We start from the raw sequence: 19,662 nt of genomic DNA, 5'->3' as shown, positions 1-19,662 counted from the left end.
ATTGGCTGAGAGAGAAAAAATGGCGTTTCTTCTGCATTCCCACTTACTGTACATGATCCCGTGTAAGCTTAATTATTTACTGTAGCGGTTATACTGGATCCCGAAACATCAAAATTAACCCTTACTAAGAAACATTGCTGGATCCAGTAAATGTTCTACTAAGCCGTATCGTTGTTTTTCACGAAAAATAATAACAGTTATAGAGGAGAAAATTTAAGCGTATTATACCACAAAATATACCTGAGGTGGTGTAAATAAAATGTGGATTCTAAAAAATTCTGAAGAACTTCTAGTAAATTTGAAACCACAAAACAACAACATGAAAACATATGATTTATCAACACTTTACACGCATCCGGAGCGTGTCCCCTAAAATTTTCAAATTAGAAAAATGTAAACGATAAAAGATGCAATAATTTCTTCCACTCTCGGAGAAATAAATTGCAAAATCTTTTGATATTTAATAAATGTGTACTACAATACCTCTGATAAAATTTCATAAGTAATTAATCGCATAATTTTCAGAGGGCCTTGATTATAGTAAACATTTACAGAACCAATTGAGTATTCAAAACCTCTTACAATACATTTTATTTAGTATTTGGAGCTGAGTATTAAGAAATACTCCCCCCCCCCCAGATTTTTGGGAATTATCTTATATATGTCTGCTGTGAAGTTCGAGTCGATAGACAGATATTGGTCAACGCATGCTCCTATCGGAACAACCCAATATCAAGAATTATATCTAAACTGTAGAAAGAGGTTATAAGAACGTTTTTGTTAAATACGATGCATGTACATTTTTTAGTAATTGAAAGTAAGTGATATATTTAAATGCATACAAATTAAAGTATTTTAGATTACCAGTAAAGATCTTTGTTCTACTCCCGTGGGGATTCAGGTTAGAATAGGTCCTCAGTACCCCCTTCGGCCTTGTTTGTCGTAAGAGGCGACTAGATGGGGCGGTCCTTCGGATCAGACCGCAAAAACCGAAGTCCCATGTCACAGCAGGTGTGGCACGATAAAGATCCCGTCATATTAGAAAATGATGGGTATGTATATAAAATTCGAAGTTTCCATTTTATGACCTTTGACCTTAATTCTCTTCATCATATTCTTGTACCCCGTGGGGATCGGGGTTAGAATAGATCCTCAGTACCACTTACTTGTCGTAAGAGGCGACTAAATGGGCGGTCCTTCGGATGAGACAGAAAAAAACGAGGTCCCGTGTCACAGCAGATGTTAACAGCTGTGAAGGAGAAACTTCAAACTTACTGTGCGACTACATATGCCAGAAGTGGTGTTAATCAATGTGGATTCTAAAAAATTCTAAAGAACTTTTAGTAAACTTGAAATCACAGAATTTTTCCCAAATCAATAGCATTAAAACCTATAACTTTTCAACACTATACACGACCATTCCTCACGATAAATTAAAGACTAGACTTTTTGACATCATAGACAGTTGCTTCTTCAACAAAAACGGAAAACGGAAATATTCATATCTAGTGATCAGTCATTCAAAAACTTACTTTGTTAAACACCACTCTGATTCCACGCACAAGTACTCTGAAGTTGAAATAAAAAAAATATGCTAGAGTTCCTCATTGACAATATCTACGTGGTCTTTGGTGATCAGGTCTTCCAACAGTCTGTTGGAATTCCCATGGGCACGAATTGTGCTCCTTTGTTAGCTGACCTGTTTTTATATTCATATGAAGCAGAATTTATTCAAAAACTTCTACGTGAGAAGGAAGAATCTCTCGCTGTGACCTTCAATTCGACTTTTAGATATATTGATGACGTTTTGTCTATTAACAATGATAGCTTTCATTCATATGTCGATTTGATATATCCCTGTGAGCTCGAAATAAAGGACACCACAGAGTCGTCCACTTCTGCTTCATACTTAGATATTTTATTGAAAGTAGACATTAACGGCAAACTAACAACTCAACTGTATGACAAACGGGATGATTTCAGCTTCTCCATCGTCAACTTCCCACATTTATGTAGCAATATTCCATTATCACCTGCATATGGTGTTTATATATCTCAACTGATTCGATATGCAAGACCTTGTTCTGGGTATAGTCAGTTTTTAAATCGAGGTAAGCTACTGACAAACAAGTTGATGGTACAGGGATTTCAACAGTCTCGATTGAAGTCAGCATTTCGCAAATTCTATGTTCGTTATAACGATCTAGTTCGTCAATACAACCTCGCATTGGGTCAAATGCTGTCTGACGTGTTTCATACCGTTGTTAAGCCGTTCTTGGCACACTGATTTTGACTGCGGGTAACTCCGTTTACCTGATCAGGATATGGGGCTCACGGCGGGTGTGACCGGTCAACAGGGGATGCTTACTCCTCCTAGGCACCTGATCCCACCTCTGGTGTGTCCATGGGTCCGTGATTGCCCAACTATCTATTTTGTATTGCTTGTAGGAGTTATGAGATTGATCACTGTTCGTTATCTTCACCTTGCACGATAAAGATCCCTCCCTGCTCAAAGGCCATAAGCGCCGAGCATAGGCCGAAATTTTGCACCCCTTCACCGGCAATGCTGACGTCTCCTTATGAGTGAAATATGAATGTGACATTTACTAATCATCATGCAATGTAATTATTCTTAAATTGTGTCGAATGGATGCAGAAAGGCAAATTATGGTCAAAATTGTACTATGAGTGTTGTTACTAAGCAACCAAAAATATTTGTCAACAAATTGATTAATTTGATTGTGATGTTTTTGTAGTATTTTAAAAGACACATCACCTCATAAATTTAGAATTTCCTAATCTAGTGAGAGGGGTCATAATATATATATTTCTAAGAAAAAAGATTGAAAAAATGTGCAGTTGCATGACCTTTGACCCCGTAGACCTCTTTGAGGTCATGGGATACAATGACAAACTTATTCAAAATTGTTTCCTGTCCAATTACTAACAGAATTATTTGTCAAATGCCTACCCCAAATCGTGGTACATGCAGATTTATATATGTCGTCCTATCCTTAAACGAAAGGTGAAGATAAGGAACAGTGATCGATCTCATAACTGCTATCCAGATTGACAGGGGATGCTTACTCCTCCTTGACACCTGATCCCACCTCTGGTATATCCGGGGGTCCGTGTTTGCCAACCTCTCTCCTTTGTGTTGCTTATAGGAGTTATGAGATTGATCACTGTTTGTTATCTTCACCTTTCATAAGGAATACAAAATAAAGATTTGGACAAACACAGATCCCTGGACAGTAAAGTAGAGATGGCTACAGGCCATACAATGAAAACTGTAGGATACACAATATGTTTCTATGTGCCTGGTGTGTTAAGGAGCGTCCGTGATGTATACCAAGCTCTTGAAGACCTCTCTGGAAACTTTATCAAATGGGCATCTACTGACGAGGGGAACATGGGAGTTTATGCCATTGCTGGTTTTCCTGGTGTTTTTGGAGCCGTGGATGGTACTCATGTCAGAATAATAGCTCGAACATGAAACTATGCATGTAAACCGTAAATGATTTCATTCATTCAACACCCAGGGCAATTGAATGTCACTTTGAGGCAATTAAACATTAGTCATAAATTTCATTGCTTCATCTGGCGGGTGAGCCGATAATGAGTATATAAGTAATATCGTGTTCATGTTTACATTCGGGCACACACCTGTAAATTATTACCACCTGTTTCATGAAATCGCAATAATACAAGTTTGACAATACCCAATATGGTTAAAACTGATAACGAGATACAAATTGAAATGACATCATATCAAAAGGAAATTTAAGTGAAATTGAAATATTTTACAAAGATCTTTATAAACTTCGACAAAAGGAAGAGACCAAAATTGATTTAGATAATATATTAAAGGACTATAAAGTATTTCAACATTTTAATATTTCGCATTTTAACAACACATTCTACATGTATAACAGCTTAAAGTTTAAATTTCGGTATGTTATTTATGTTTCCTGATGCTGCACAGTTTCACCGCAGCTGTGGTTTTGCTGAGTATAGATCAATTAAATTGAACACCATTGTAAAGATGAAAAGTATCATTTGTTGACTAGAAATATGTCCATAAGAACGCCCCACCCGATGTGACATTTGTAATGCAATATGAAAATAAGGGACTCATGAGTCACCTTGGCCCATATATAAAAATATCCCCCAAATATTCGCATGTAAAATTTTGATCCCCTATTGTGACCCCAAGCTACCACCGTGTGCAATAATTTTTACAAACATGAGTCAGCACTACGTCAGAAAGTTTGTCAGGACTAGTGATTCTTGAGAAAATTTATGAAGACTTTTTCCTGTATATTTTCATGTAAAACTTAAGATTCCCTATTGTGGCCCACTCTACCCATAGGCCATGAATTTAACAAACTTAAATCTGCACGATGTCAGGAAGCTTCCATGTAAATTTGAATTTTTCTGGCCTAGTGGTTCTTGAGAAGAAGATATTTATATGACCCTATTTTGCATTTTTGTGATGATCTCCCTTTTGAAGGGAACATAGCCCTTTAGGTGAACTTGAATCCCCTTCACCCAAGGATAATTTGTACAAAGTTTGATTGAAATTAGCTAGCTGGTTCTGGAGAAGAAAAATATAAAAAAAAAATTGTCAGTGTATTTTCACTACTTCGCCATAATTATTTCCCCTTGGAGAAGGGCATTGCCCTCATTTAAACAAACGTGAATCCCCTTTACCCAAGGATGCTTTATGCCAAGTTTGATTGAAATTGGCCAGGTGGTTCTGAAGATGATGAAAATGTGAAGAGTTTACAACAACAACGGAAAGTTTTGATCAGGAATGCTCACATTATTCAGTCTTTGGTTGAAGTGAGCTAAAAAAAAAAAAAAAAAGAAAGCCATGCCTTGGGATTATCGGTACCTTCTCATGACCTGATATTCTGCCCCATTCACAATGGAAAATAGGTTATCTTCACCTTGCATTCAATCTGTTGAAAGTTAGATTTTGTGCACATCAACTTACACCTCTTCTTGTACTTCAATTACTCAAATGAGCACAAAAACAATCATTAGGCTTCTAACAACAATGGGTCTGCCTCCTCTTATTACAACATACAAACTTGGTTATGTTTACATGCAGAGATAGATCTATAGTCGGATAGGGTGCCCCCCCCCCTTTAAAAAACTGTCGTGAATGGTAGTGGAAATGTAAAATTTAACCGATGAATGGAACTGAAAAATCAACCCTTGCTGCCTTCCTTCACGAGCTTTGGATATTTTTTTTGAAAATTTACTTGTCAAAGAAATTTTAGGCAATATTATGAAGTCTCTCCTCCCCTTTTACGATGTCACATGCCTGATTGTATCAACTGCTTTCATAGTGCTTTTAATTCTAGGTGTCTGTTGTTTTGAAAACAGATTACTACTGAAATTCTCGGTATTAATTGCATTATAACTTGGACAGAAATAACGTCAAATACACTTATACCCCCCCCCCCCTTCCCCAACTCTTCAATTTGACGAAGTGCATGCTTTAAAAAGTTTTCTGCATAAAATCCAAGAATTCAAACCTTGTTTTTGTCATAGATATATCATCATAGCCTGTTAAAACTTAGTATACTAAAGAATTTGGTAACGTAAGCTTAACTATACACTATTTGTTAATACTATCCATGTGAAGCTTAGGACCGCAATCGTAAGCGCGCCCCCAACTTCCGGTGTAAGGGGAGTAACTGCAAACATTTAGGCCATACTACAGAGTATGTTTCATGGTTTACTTTGTAGACTTATCCCGGAACATTTGCCAACCCTCAGAAGATCTGGTAAATAAGACAAAGTCTGCAAAGTCTGTAATGAAACGCAATAAACTCCCAGAATTTGTGTTTGGACAGTTAGATCAGCTAATAAGATATAGGCCAAATGCAACTATTTTGGTTAACGAATCATTTATCATATATTCCCACAAGAAGACAAGGAACTGGTTGGAGACTTTGACAAAGGAGGAACGAGAACAACTTGTCACAGAGCCCAGAAAGGAGGGTCATGACATTCGTCAACAGTTCAAGTGTCGTATCAAAGAAATAAAACTGAAGTGCCAAGAACAGTTGGCTCACAAGCGTGCTGAATTAAAACGGCTTGAAAAAGTCAGACTTCAGAGAGATGAATCTCTCACCAACCTGACTTGTTATTATAGGTTATGGCAATCACCATCACAAATAGCAGAAGGACTGGAGAGACTGCCAGATGACAGCTCTGGAATCTCAACTGAAATTTAGAAAGACTGTTCTAAAGCAGAAGCAGGCAGTTAACGGCTGATTTAACGTTTCCAGAAAGTTCCCAATAGGCAAATATGAGAAGTTCTCTTTAACAAAGCTGAAAGAAAATTTAACGTAACTTGTTGATAGCACTTTAACCACTCCGACTCATGAAGTTGCAACTGAGGGAATTCCCCTTTTGGTTCATAAGACCATTGAACACAAGTTCACAGATGGTCTTTATAAAGGCAAAGTAATATCAGTTGATCCTGGATATCCCCACTGGTAAAACGTGCAATATGAAATGACAATACAGTGTATGCCTACAACCTCTTTGAGGATTACAAAAAAGGCGACCTAAAATGATTGTTGACAAGTAGGAGAGCACAAAATGAAAGTTGTAAATATTGATGAAAAATTTAAGATGTACATATTTCTTCCTTCTATATTTTAATAAAGTTTTTGTAGACATAGTTCAAGCTGAAAGAATCCAAGATGTTATACACTTTGTAAGATTTTTAAAATGAAGTTGACAAAGAGATTTGCATTTCGAAATACTGTTCGATTAAGTTATTGTTCTTTCATATGTTTTGCCATTACATTTGTACCATTCAAGAAGAATGGTTTTATTTTCAATGATGGTGTTTGTTCTATCAGTTTGTATATTTCTTCCACTTTGTTAACTTTAATCCAAGTTAAAAATCCCCCTTTTCATATCCTGACCAGAAATATTTTTACTAATTCACTTTTGCCTCACGTCAACAGACAATTGGGTCCACATCATATTCGTACAAAACTTTACTCTATTCCATTGAGGGTTTTACACACGTTATTTGAAGAAGCTATGGCTAGTCTATACTTGGATTTTTCAACACCTGAATATAGACTGAACTCTATGATTATGGATGTTGCCTACCACAAGCTCTATAAACCAGCACGGACCATGGATGATATTCCTTCCAAATCATGCCGTCAGTTCCTTAAGCTGAAATTTACAAACAAAGGAATAAGTGATTTGAGGTCCTCAATTTCAACTATATCAACATCACCAGTAATGACATGTCCAGCTGGACTGTAGTTGAAAGAAGATGAAGAACAAGAACATGTTGGTGGATTACGTTTTTTGAAAATCCTTGAATGATTCTGAAAAATTGTGTTTGTATATATTGAAGTTCTTCTGTGTTCGTGGTTCTTTATGAAGGCCAAACTTCACAAGAGTAGAGGACAGAGGGAAGCACGACACGTTTCCATATGAAAGGTGAAGATAACGAACAATGATCAATCTCATAACTCCTACAAGAAATACAAATTAGATAGTTGGGCAAACACAGACCCCTGGACACACCAGAGGTGGGATCAGGTGCCTAGGAGCAGTAAGCACCCCCTGTCGAGCGGTCACACCCACCGCACACCCTATATCCTGATCAGGTAAACGGAGTTATCCGCAGTCAAAATCAGTGTGCCAAGAACGGCTTAACAATCGGTATGAAACACGTGAGACAGCATATGACCCAATGATAGGTTGTATTGACGAACTAAATCGTTATAACGACCATAGAATTTGCGAAATGCTGACTTCAATCGAGACTGTTGAAACCTTTTCCTTTAGTTTAATTTTCAGCTTGATCTCCTGAACGGTTATGGCGTCTCGTTCTGTAAAAATAGTGTCGTTAGTGGTTCAGATGGGTATTCATGTTCTCTGCGGTTTTATCCAGTTTTTTAATTTCTCATCAAACAGTTTTGGATGAGTCTTCGTTGGCAAGATCAAAATAGTATGTCTGCCAGTCTAGATTACAGAATGGTGATGTTCTCCGCGATGCGATCTTTATATCTCAATGTTGTACAAGAGCGCATCTTGTTTTTCATGCAGTTTTATAAAAAGTTTCAGCGGCTTTTTCAATTTAATAAAAATTGGGTTAAATTCAATCTATTTGTGCGAGCCTATGCAGCTTCCTTTACGTTTTGTAGTTTACGTATGATTTCCTGAGTATATCTCTGTGAAAGTAGATCAAACTTGATCAGTAACTTGTTATGGCAAAGCAATGTACCAAAGACCGCCGCAGTGGTCTAGAGGTAGAGCGTTCGCCCCGCATGCGGAAGGTCGGGGTTCGAATCCGACCGGGACAGACCTAAGTCCTTAAAACGGGTAGTGACAGTTCCATCGCTAAACGTTCGGCATCAGGTGTGGATGTCACGGGTCCTCGGAAATGACTTTAAAAACGGATGTCCCGTGTCAAAGTAGGTGTGGCACGCTAAGGTCACAAACTACCAGGAAATGGAGGAAAATTCGCCTTCAGAAGCCCATGTTTTAATTTTCAGATTTTATTACCATGGCAACCAATTTTCAAAAATAATGTATATGGTTCTTGAAAGTACACATGTGAAAGATTTTAAAGGTCCATCATGACATCTGATGCTAGCCTGGAAATGGGTCGAGATATACTCAGGCACCTGCCATCCTGGAAGTAAAAAAGCAACAAAAATGAGGGAAATATACCCATTTTCAACCCCTCCTAATTCAAAAAAAAAAAATTCCCAGTATAATGACAGATATCAACTTTCAGCAAAATTCCTAACCTTTACAACAAGGCCAAATTTGCAATAGGGTCCTTGATTCCTTTTCGAGATATTTTACATCAAAGATGCAGCACGCTCTTTTCAACTTACCGTTTAAAGTGAAAGTAGAATTGCCCGCCTAGAAGTGAAACTCTCATACATCTCACAGTCACAGTTTCGAATCCCATAAAAAGGCACTGGATCAATGTAGAATGGTCACCTCCCTATATTAATACAGATATCAATAACAATGAAACTATTTAAATTCTATAAAATACTCTTTTAACATATTTACATTTTAACCCTGGTCACTTTAGCTTCGTATTGGCAATTCGCCAGGTATATTGAGACTTAAAGAACCCTCACAGCTCAATGACTGTAAGCGCCGATCACAGGTCTAGATTTAAAGCCCTTCACCAGTTTTGGTGACCTCTCCATGAGTGAACAATTCTCGAGAGGGACGTTAAACAAGATAAAATCATCAACCAAAAGAATTTCTGCAAAAACAGAAGGGGAAACTGACAATTCATGTGATTTTTCTAAGTCCAAGGGCCATAACTTTGTGAAAAAACCAAATTCCAACTTGATCTGTATTTTGTTATGGCAAAGCAATGTACCAAATGCTATCCCTTGTGAATATATCACTTAAGTCTATAGCTTTGGCGAGCTAAAATGGATGTGTTTGAAGTAAGTTATTATGAATTAGAAAGTTGTATGGATGTATTTACATGGGTATGTAAATATAAATCTATTTAGGAACAACCAAGCATTGAATTCATTAACCACTCGAAGAATTCAATTAATCACTCTTAACCAAACTAGTATTGGAATATTAAATGAACCCAGAAGGATCGCCCCGAAAGTGGTAGATTTCATGTTAAAGCATTCTTTGTGTAACTTGGTACCAATTTAGGTATTAGTAAAACTTCATGCATTGGAAAACCCTAGTTTGCGTATATAATATGACATTTGATTGTTTTCCTACATTTAATTTATTGCAGATGGTCGATTTCTGGTTTTATATATCCATAACATTTATTCGTAAAGCCACATCAGTTACATCTTAATGACAGTCATTTACAATATTAATGTTTGGTTCGGAAGAATGAACAGTATCATTTTCTGTGAACTGTAATATCCTACTTGCAAAATCGTCTGTATGTTTTTGCTGATTCATGCTGGAATTTATAATTAGTTGATTACTTGTAATGAAGTATATTTTGTATTCCAGGAGTCTTGTTTATAGCAAATTACCTCTAATGATTTAGCATAACGGGCGATTGCCACTGAAATAAGGAACCTAGACATTACTATCCCTCGAGGTCCAATTTAGAGTGCACGGGAAATCTCACTCCTCCTAGGCACCTGATCCCACCTCTAGTATACCCAGGGGTCCGTGTTTGCTTAACTATTTTGTATTGCTTATGGGAGTTGTGAGATTGATCACTGTTCGTTATCTTCACCGTCAATACATCATTCGGCCGCAAGGTGTATGGAACACAACCCGTGGTAAATACCCGTTCACCCTTAATTGAAGTTAGATAACTACCGGTAATTTGCTATGTAACTTTTGATTGGTTTACAAGGTGAATGTGAATTTCCATGTTAATACTGCCTCCCTCCGGATCTTCGAATCGAAAGTTCATTAATTGTTTTTAAAAATAGACTTAAAACATATCCTTTTAAAGTTGCATTTGATTTGTCATTCTGTTTTTATCGGATTTTATAATAAAATTTCCCATTCTCATTAACTTTTAGCATCTCTTACATAATCTTTTATAGTTTTGCATACTCTTAGTTGCAGGTACTAAATTAACATCAGTTCAGTATTATTTTATGTCCTATTGTGTATTGGTATTTGTTTGAATTTGTTTCACGTGTAAAGCGCTTTAGGGTTGGTTGGTTGGTTGTATATTGTTTAACATCAAGACTTTTTAAGGTCACCTGAGTAAACTCGGGTGACCTATTGCAATTGGTTTTCATCCGTCGTGCGTTAACAATTGAATATTTTTAACTTCTTCTGAATAACTACCAGTCCAATTCTTTTCAAATTTGGTATGAAGCATCATTGGGACAAGGGGGACATAAATTGTAAATTTCAGGATTCCTGGGGCCCTAGGGGTGGGGCAAATACTGCCCCAAAATGACCAATTTTCAAAAATGTTCTTCTCAAGAACTACACACATGCAAGAAAAACTAAATGCATAGTAATGTAGAAGAGGAAAGCCTCTATCAGAATTGTAAATTTCATGATCCCCGGGGTAGGGGTTCTGACCCCAGGGCTGGGCCAAACTTGTTATATAGTGTTTAGGCCACACCAATTTGTAAAATAGTTCTTCGGATTTTCAAACAAAAAAAGTGAGGCGAGAGGGCGAAATTATTTTACAAATATTATTTTTAATTATGGAGATAAAAATTATGAGGCGAGCGAATACAAGAAATATAAATATTTTTAATTGAATTAAGTGTGATTTTAAAAAGCGGGCGCCTAAAAATAAAGATCTAAAATCATCAGATATCATTTGTTTACCACATAAACTTAATATTTTTCAACTTTGTTGATATAGTTTACGTCAATAAATAAGAAGTATTTCAGGTTTCAAAGACTTATTTTCTTTATACCTAATACATGTACTTTGCAACATTAACTGATAGGGTCTTTTTGAAGAATTTTATTTAAGTTTCATTTCTACAAACTTTCGATTCAGAGATATGCATATTGCTAGGGACACATCCAGTTTTGACATTCATTGCAAATGCAATATCCATTGCATCGCTTTGAGCATTTTCTTGAATTTTGATGTGACATCACCAAACCTTTTATGAATTTGTCGTTAACTGTCGGTCCGGTTTAAAATAGTCATCGATCAGTACCCCTTGCTTGTTGTAAGAGGAGAATAAATGGGACGGTACTTCAGATAGGACTGCAAAAACTGAGATCCTTGTCACAGCAGGTGTGGCACAATAAAGATCCCTCAGTGCCATAAGCGCTGAGCATAGGCCTAAATTTTGCAGCCCTTCACCGGCAATGGTACACTGATTCTCATATAAAACAGCAAATTGAAACTTTGAAAAGTTGAAAAATAAACTTTGTAGAGTGTTAATTTCTATTATTTGTATGTGTTGCTGATTATATCGTAGATTCTTACTTAAAAGATCTGCAGCTTAGGACGAACAGAAAAAAAGTTATGGTTTCTAAAATGGAGTACTATAAAATGCCAGAAGTAATTTACGAGGCCGTTTTGTATTGTATTTAGCATGATATAGGAAGAAAACCCAATATAAAATGTGAAAATGTTTTAATCAAATCAAAGAACAACATTTTAAACTATGCAATCAAATCAACATAAACGAACATTCAATGACACATGTATTAATATCTAATTCTTTTGTAATCATGAAAATTATTTCAAAAGAAATATGTTTTGTCTAAACTTTGCACAAATTTCTAGAATAGATAATGAAATAGTTTACTTACAAAGAATTCTTTTCATAAACACTTTAATGCTTTTGCTTCCCGAATTTTAAATGATAAAATGTATAGCATATCTCTGAAATACTCAGTAAAGGTGTATGAAATAGTCTCGTAAATTACATTAATTCGACTCGTAAATTACGAAAAATAAATTCATGGAATCTTGGTCATTTAATCGATTGATAAAGTCTGATAAATCATTTAATAAGCCAAATTTACATTACCATGTTTATCAAATGGTCAAAAAGCTTACAGGAACAATTTTAAAAACTGTCTCGTAAATTACACCTTCATGTGAATTTGATATTGTCTCATATTTTTATGTAAGCCACATATATTGTCATTCAAAAAGTATCTTAATTAACAGCAAATGCATCAAACAACAATAACTCGCCTTAGAAGAAAATTTGTAAGATACGATTTGATTAGAAGATCCAAGTCTCGTAAATTACACAAATGACTATTACTTGATATTCAAATAACAAAACGTCTTCTGTGTTTTACAGAATTTAAAAGAAAGTAAAGGAAATGAGCTTAACAGCATCCAAAGCAGAGGAAATGTACATATTCTACTTCAATTTGACAAATTAAGCACTTCAAAATTTTCTTTAACTCTAGCCATATCGCCTGCAGAAAAAACAAACAATCTTTGAAATCTTCCTTTAGGGATTGGATCCGGAAGAGTGCAAATGACTTTGGTATTTTCAACCCAGATGCAGTCTTCATTTCCTGGCCATTTGTAATGCCCCTCTAATTTTCCCGATGACATAAATGATATGTTCATTTCCTGTTCGTCTTCGTCAACTTCAATAATTTTGCCGATATATGGTTTGTTGTCGTACACGGCAGCCACGAATGTTCCGACTTGGGCATCTACTGATGTTTTGCTAGCTACATCCGCTGCAGCTCGAGGATTCTGTTTGGTCATACGATTCTGTTGCTGATCTTGATCCGACATATCGGGTACAGGCATGGAAGTTTGAGACGATGCTGATTGTTCTCTTTCGTCTTTTCGCAAGTTATGAATTTCCCACGGGCATGCAAGAGTATTCTCGAATCCATTATCCCCGAAACATTCAGCACATACGCAAGTTAAGCTTTTTGTCATGATTTTCCCCTCTGTAATGCCAACAACTGCATGGATTTTCATTGTGCCCTTCACAGGAAGTAGTCGTCTACTTCTTTCATCAATCTCCTTTTTACCAACCTCGAACTCATCTTGTGATATAAATCTATATCTGATCTGGCTTGAGGTTTCGCTCGACGCCCATGCAGAAAAATCATTTGCGTCCTGAATAGTTGCTTTACCCTGTTTCACGGCGTTATCTGCATTTCTTTTGGTTGTCCCTCCAATTCCGTCACAAGGTCCTTTCCCATGTCCGGCCTCAAAGAAATGCCAGGAAGCTTTTACATCGAACATTGATTCGAAGCAACTTATGACATCGAATATAGATTTGTTCCTGTATTGGGAAGTCGGGGAATCCGTCCAGAAATGAATATTGGTAAGGGTAGGATTGCTTTGCTTTAAGGATACCATGAGGTCCTTGATGATAGAATATACCATGGCGGCATTGTGTTGTAGAACATCTGACACATACACTAAACTGGTATGAGACAATGATCCATCTGTTGAACGAAGGTAGGTAATTGTTGGATGCAAGGTAACCATTGTTGCATTCCAATAAGCGGATTGAATTTCATCAAGGTTTTGACACGAATAATTCTCCGCGAAGTCCATTTGCACAAGTGCATGGTTTACAGAAAGGCCATCTTTCATCTTACGGACAGCTTCATACTGAGTTTTCACTCTGTTTACATGCCCTTTGAATTCTTCGTATTTTTTCTTCATTTCTTCTTTGAACTCATCTTTAGTTTTCTCTACATCTACAATTCTCATTTTTTCTTTTCCGTTGTCTAGTTTAACTCTTTTCCATTGTTTGTACTCAATGTTATCTTCTTTTATCTTCTCTAAATCCTCTTCAATGCCTTCTTGATGGGTCGATACGAAATTGTCTGGGCTAGTGCTGTTGACGGCTCCATGATGTTTCATGCATCGAAGTAACAGAGCGAAGTCTTGATGTCTTTGGCAAAGACAGGTGTTTCTTGATGCATAATTGACCAAAGTTATGTACTTTGGTCTATAACGGGCAAATGTTGCTAGGGAAAGCTTGTAGGAATGCTCAGCAGAGAACTTCAGGTGAATATTATGAAGATAGTCATTCAGGATTCGTTTTTGTTTCACCACCTTGTTGTCTTTCAAGGCATCAGCTTTTCCGGGCATGCATCTGGAATTATCGTCTCTAGAGAGAAACGATTCTATGTCGCTGGCAACCGATTTGCGATGCAAAAGGTTCCTTGATTGTCTTTTGAAGGTTAGTTCTTTTGAATGATTGTTGACTGAGTTTCGTTTTATATGAGTTGCCCGCTTGAGTTCAGTCAAAAGCCTGTATTTCTTCATGATTCGCCCTGAAACTACTCTTCCAATGACATTTTTTTTCTTAGGGTTTTTGTCACTGGCTGCCTTAATTTCATTTGATACGCATTCTGCATACAATAATTTTTTCTTTATTGGTTCGAATTCTCTTTTCTTGGAATTTAAACCTGCTTGTTTCATTAAATATTCTGTCTTGCTACGTGGAGTTTGGGGGGTTTTCAGTCTCTTATTCCGCTCTCTTTCAATAATCTTTCTCGAGTTTTTCAGCTTTTTTTGCAATTCTTCATTCTTTTTCCTCAAGGAGCGAATATTATTATTAGCACGTTGCAAGATATGAGACCTGCGCATTTTTCCACCTGACATTCGGCGTGTTAGAGATGGTAATTTAACAACTAATGGAGAGCATATTGTAGTCGACGAGACACCATTTTCATCATCTAGGGTAGAACATCTACTGCTGCCTTGTGTGTTAGTAGCATCATTATTCTCTTCCTTATTTTTCAACAGTTTTTGTCTTTTTCTGTATGCCGCAACATTTTTTCTTATTCTTTCTCTTCTGTTATTTCTGTCTATTTTTGATAGTTGTTCAGTTGATTTATAGTATAACTTAGTTCTTTCTCGTTCTTTTGCAAGCCACTGTTCACCTAGGGATGCCTTTTTCCTTTCTCGGTACTCTTTCATTCGCTGGGACTTTGATTTCGCCATCTGTAATATACGAGTCGATGTCTGATTAAATCATCAAAATATTTTATTTTGGAACTTTTAGATAGTAAATCAAATAGTATATTATGTATTTTTTGCAAGTAATAATCATTCTTATACTATATATAAACATTGAAGACTACAAATTTTACAAATCTACTTTTAATAAAGAAAGATAATTTTCTGTAATTTACGGGACAAAAAACTGATAGATTTACTTTCTTTATTGGAGATCTTTTTGCAGGAAGTAAACCAGATTTGATAAACGTCTGTATATCAATAAGTCAAATAGATCTATTAAAACGTGAAATCATTTAATTACATGCAGAAAATAAAGTATCTTGTGTAGAATATGGTTTGTTGTTAAAGATGTCCGTATACCTCTAAGTGAGACATTAACAGGAAATAATCGTCTCATATAATCAAAGCTTTTTATTATCCAGTCATTAATTTGTTATATTATAAATTAAAATAAAACATGATTAGACCGTACACAATCCTAAATAAAAACTAATCTAAAAATGGAAACCATAAACATTAAGGTAATTTACGAGGCAAAGAGCCGTAATTCACGTGACATAATGACAATGCTATTTTGTTTACATCTGCATGCCTATTCGATCGACAAATAGTGTTCCATACAATATGAATAAATCAAATTATTGCATAATAAGACAATTTTCTGTTTAGATACACAAATAAATAAATATGATAATATAAATTACATACCTTTTTCAGTCAGAAATTATCCTTTGGGTTTGAATACCACATCGTCCCGCCTTTCAACTTTTTTGTAGACTTCTTGGCCGTATGACGTAATAAACACGCATGTTTTTAAAAATTTAAAAGCTCCCGATCTCGATGTAATTTTTAAAAATAGATATTCTTGATGGAATAGCTATACTAAAATTAGGACTCGTGGATTACGTCCCGTATATTACTTGTCTCAACATAAAACTGTTGAATTTCCATATTTTTTGTTTATATCAAAGTGAATTTTGATTTTTTAATTTCTAAACGATCTAAATAAAAAACAAACACAAGTAAATTGTATCACTTCCAAGTAGTATGCCCTGTAGGACCGTCCCGTATGATTACTTTCTTAACTCAGCATACTGACTTTTGTGGATTCTCGGTTTAGTAACTTTTTTATTGTTAACAGCTTGATGGAAATGTTTATGATATCAAATAAAGTAGATAATATATAACTGATAAGAATATATTCTGCCTTTTTCTGAGACATAAAGTATATTGAATTTTTCAGAAGTACATTGGACTCGTTGATTACATGTGATTTGGCGACAAAGTTCATCAGTCCTTTATTAATTTGGAGTTACTTATAACGTACCAAACTTCTTTACAAATTTAACTATCCATTCCAATCTTACGTAAACACACACTCTTTGACCCGAATATGTGACGTTTATTTTTATAACCTGGACTTGAACATGAACCACTCAAATGACGACAAGGGGTTTTTGTAGTGCTTTTGTACTTTGAACTCCCGTTCTTAATAAATTTATGCTGAAATGTAGTTCTTTTGATTTTTTAAATTTGTTTTTATATCTTCCTCAGATATTTTCTCGCCAAATGAATGCGGTATTTGCTATATTATGTTCACGATTCAACTATAAATACTGGCGACATGGTTTTGCTGTTTTATATGAGAATGAGTGGGTAACGTCTTCATGTAAGTGAAATATTCTCAAGAGAGACTTCAGTCAATATATAGGCTAATCAAACAATCAATCATACGCTATCAATGTTCTCTAAATAGTGGCATCGAACAGCGCTTCAAAAGTTTCATCGGCTTCCAGTTCGATTCCAGCATAAGGAACAACTTCCAATCCAGTGTTATGAAGTATCGTACATATTAAGATTGACATCATGAATAACTTAACCGTATTGCACTGTTAGGAAATTTCTCGAGAGCCCGCGCTTCTGTCATTTGTCAGCATATACATCAAGGTTATTTGTGCGCTTGTTGTAAAAACTAAAAAAAAATATTTACGGATATTTTTGAACACGCGGGCGGATATTATTTTTTGATAATATTATAATTTGGATTTGTTACAAATAGAAGCGGCGAATCCGACGAACTAGATTACAAATTGGCATGGCCTTATGTGTAAAACACTTAAATAACATTTTCTTTAGTGCTATTGATACTAAATTGAAAGTAAATAGATATTTAGAAAGAAGAGGTAATCTTTTACCAAAATTGTAAATTTGATGATCACAGGGGTAGGGTTTTTGGTATCAGGTTGGGGCCAAAATGGTCAGTTATTAAATGTGTGTACAATAGACATTTTTAACTTCTTCTTGATAACTTATCATTCCAATTCTTTTCAAATTTGGTATGGAGCAAAGGGGACATAAATTGTAAATTTCAGGATTCCTGCACCCCTGGGGCCTTAGGGGCAGGGCAAAAACTGCCCAAAAATGACAAATTGTCAACAATCTGCTTCTCAAAAACCACACACATGTAAGAAAAACTAAATGCATAGTAATGTAGAGCAGGAAAGCCTCTACCAACATTGTAAATTGCATGATCTCCGGGGTAGGGGTTCTGACCCCCAGGGCGGGCCAAACTTGTTAATATATAGTGTTTATGTGTAAAACACTTTAATAACATTTTTTTTAGTGCTTTTGATACTAAATTGAAACTAAATGGATAGAACAGGTAGTCTTTTACCAAAATTGTAAATTTGATTTCCACCCCAGAGTAAGGGTTTTGACCCTAGGATGGGGCTAAACTTAGTATATAGTATTTATGTGTAAGTTTGCTGATACTGTATAAAATCTAAATGCATACTTAGGAATAGCAGAAAAGGATGTACAAAAAATGGTGAATTTCACAACCCAGGGTTATGACTTAAGGATGAGTCAAACCTTTTGATGTTTTAATGTTAATACACCTATTATTTAAGGCCTTTCATCAGTGTATGCACTTTTAAGGGCATTAAAGTTTTAAGAACACGTCTTGTTTTATACTGTTGCTGAACATTAGAATTTAGCTTAGATATTCAGAACAGGAAATTGTTTCTAGATTTCATAGCCCATGAAAGTAGTGATACTTTTTCACTAGTATTCAGGTGACCGATAAGGCCTGTGGGCCTCTTGTTCCTGTAAGGATCCGGTTTAAAGCCCCTTGCTTGTCGTAAGAGGCGACTAAATGGGGCGGTCCTTCGGATATCACAGCAAAAACCGAGATCCCTTGTCACAGTAGGTGCGGCACGATAAAGATCCCTCCCTGCTCAAAAGCCGTAAATGACGAGCATGGGCCTTAATTTTGCAGCCTTTCACCGGTAATGGTGACGTCTCCATATATATATATATATATATATATATATAACAACACTCAACATCCAAAGTGTGGGATCTGTAGATACGAGGTCAAATAAAAAAGGATATAAAAAGTACTAAAAATGAACAATAGTATATTGTCAAATTTTCGGGACGACCTATACCTTCCTCAGGACGATAGAATATTTACATTGAAAAGAAAACTAAATAGAAGAGAAAACTAACTCTACAACTAACATGCAAAAGCTGATAACAAACAAAACGTCTACATATTAAAGGGACATGGACCCGATGGGAACAGAAAAAAAAATATTTTTCCATTTTAATGTTTACAATGCTTAACTAAGGTATCTTTTAAATTAGCAGAAATTTTAATGTCAGTTGTTGAGTTACAAGTGAGATGCAATTCTTTGTTATGTAAATAAAGCTCGTGTTTTTGTTAACATATAGATTGCTTAATAGAAAATATGTTTAAAAAGATGCGATATATATATATATGTGTGTGTGTGTGTGTGTAAAATAGCGCTTTCATTTTGAAAAATCTTCAGACGTTTTACATGATTATGTTGTTATGACTATAACAATATAATGACGTTACAATACAGAGGGAGTCATTTGGAGCGTAGGTCTAAATGAGCGAATGAAATATTTTTCTTTTTCTCTCCTTTCCACTAAATTGCCCGTAAAAAGTTTGTGAAAAGGAAAAACGTTAAAATGTCTATTTCCACACACGTCTAAATGTTCTCTCAGTTTTATTTTACGGTATTCCGGTACTTGAATGTGTTGCTTATTTTCACGAATTCTGGCTCTAAGAGTTGTTCCTGTCTCTCCGATATGGATTTGTCTACATCCGCTACATGTAATAACTTATATTAAATTCTTAGAGCCACAAGACATATCCGCATTTACGGTGAATTCCTTTCCGTTGAAATTGAAAGTTTGCCCCTATATATATATAT

The 19,662-nt window shown here is 35.7% G+C and overlaps 1 long non-coding RNA gene across 1 annotated transcript; it reads right to left on the bottom strand.

Annotated features, from left to right (window-relative positions):
• Window positions 1-8,522: 8,522 nt before the first annotated feature.
• Window positions 8,523-9,183, bottom strand: LOC125647858 (uncharacterized). Its single transcript, XR_007360125.2, has 2 exons — window positions 8,898-9,183; window positions 8,523-8,689 (listed from the first exon to the last, which is right to left on the bottom strand). It is a non-coding gene; the product is annotated as an uncharacterized LOC125647858 (long non-coding RNA).
• Between the last annotated feature and the right edge of the window lie 10,479 nt (window positions 9,184-19,662).

This window comes from Ostrea edulis, chromosome 6 (assembly GCF_947568905.1).
Source record: "Ostrea edulis chromosome 6, xbOstEdul1.1, whole genome shotgun sequence".
In the NCBI taxonomy this organism is placed as follows: Eukaryota; Metazoa; Mollusca; class Bivalvia; order Ostreida; family Ostreidae; genus Ostrea; species Ostrea edulis.
This window is presented reverse-complemented; position numbering and strand designations above follow the sequence as displayed.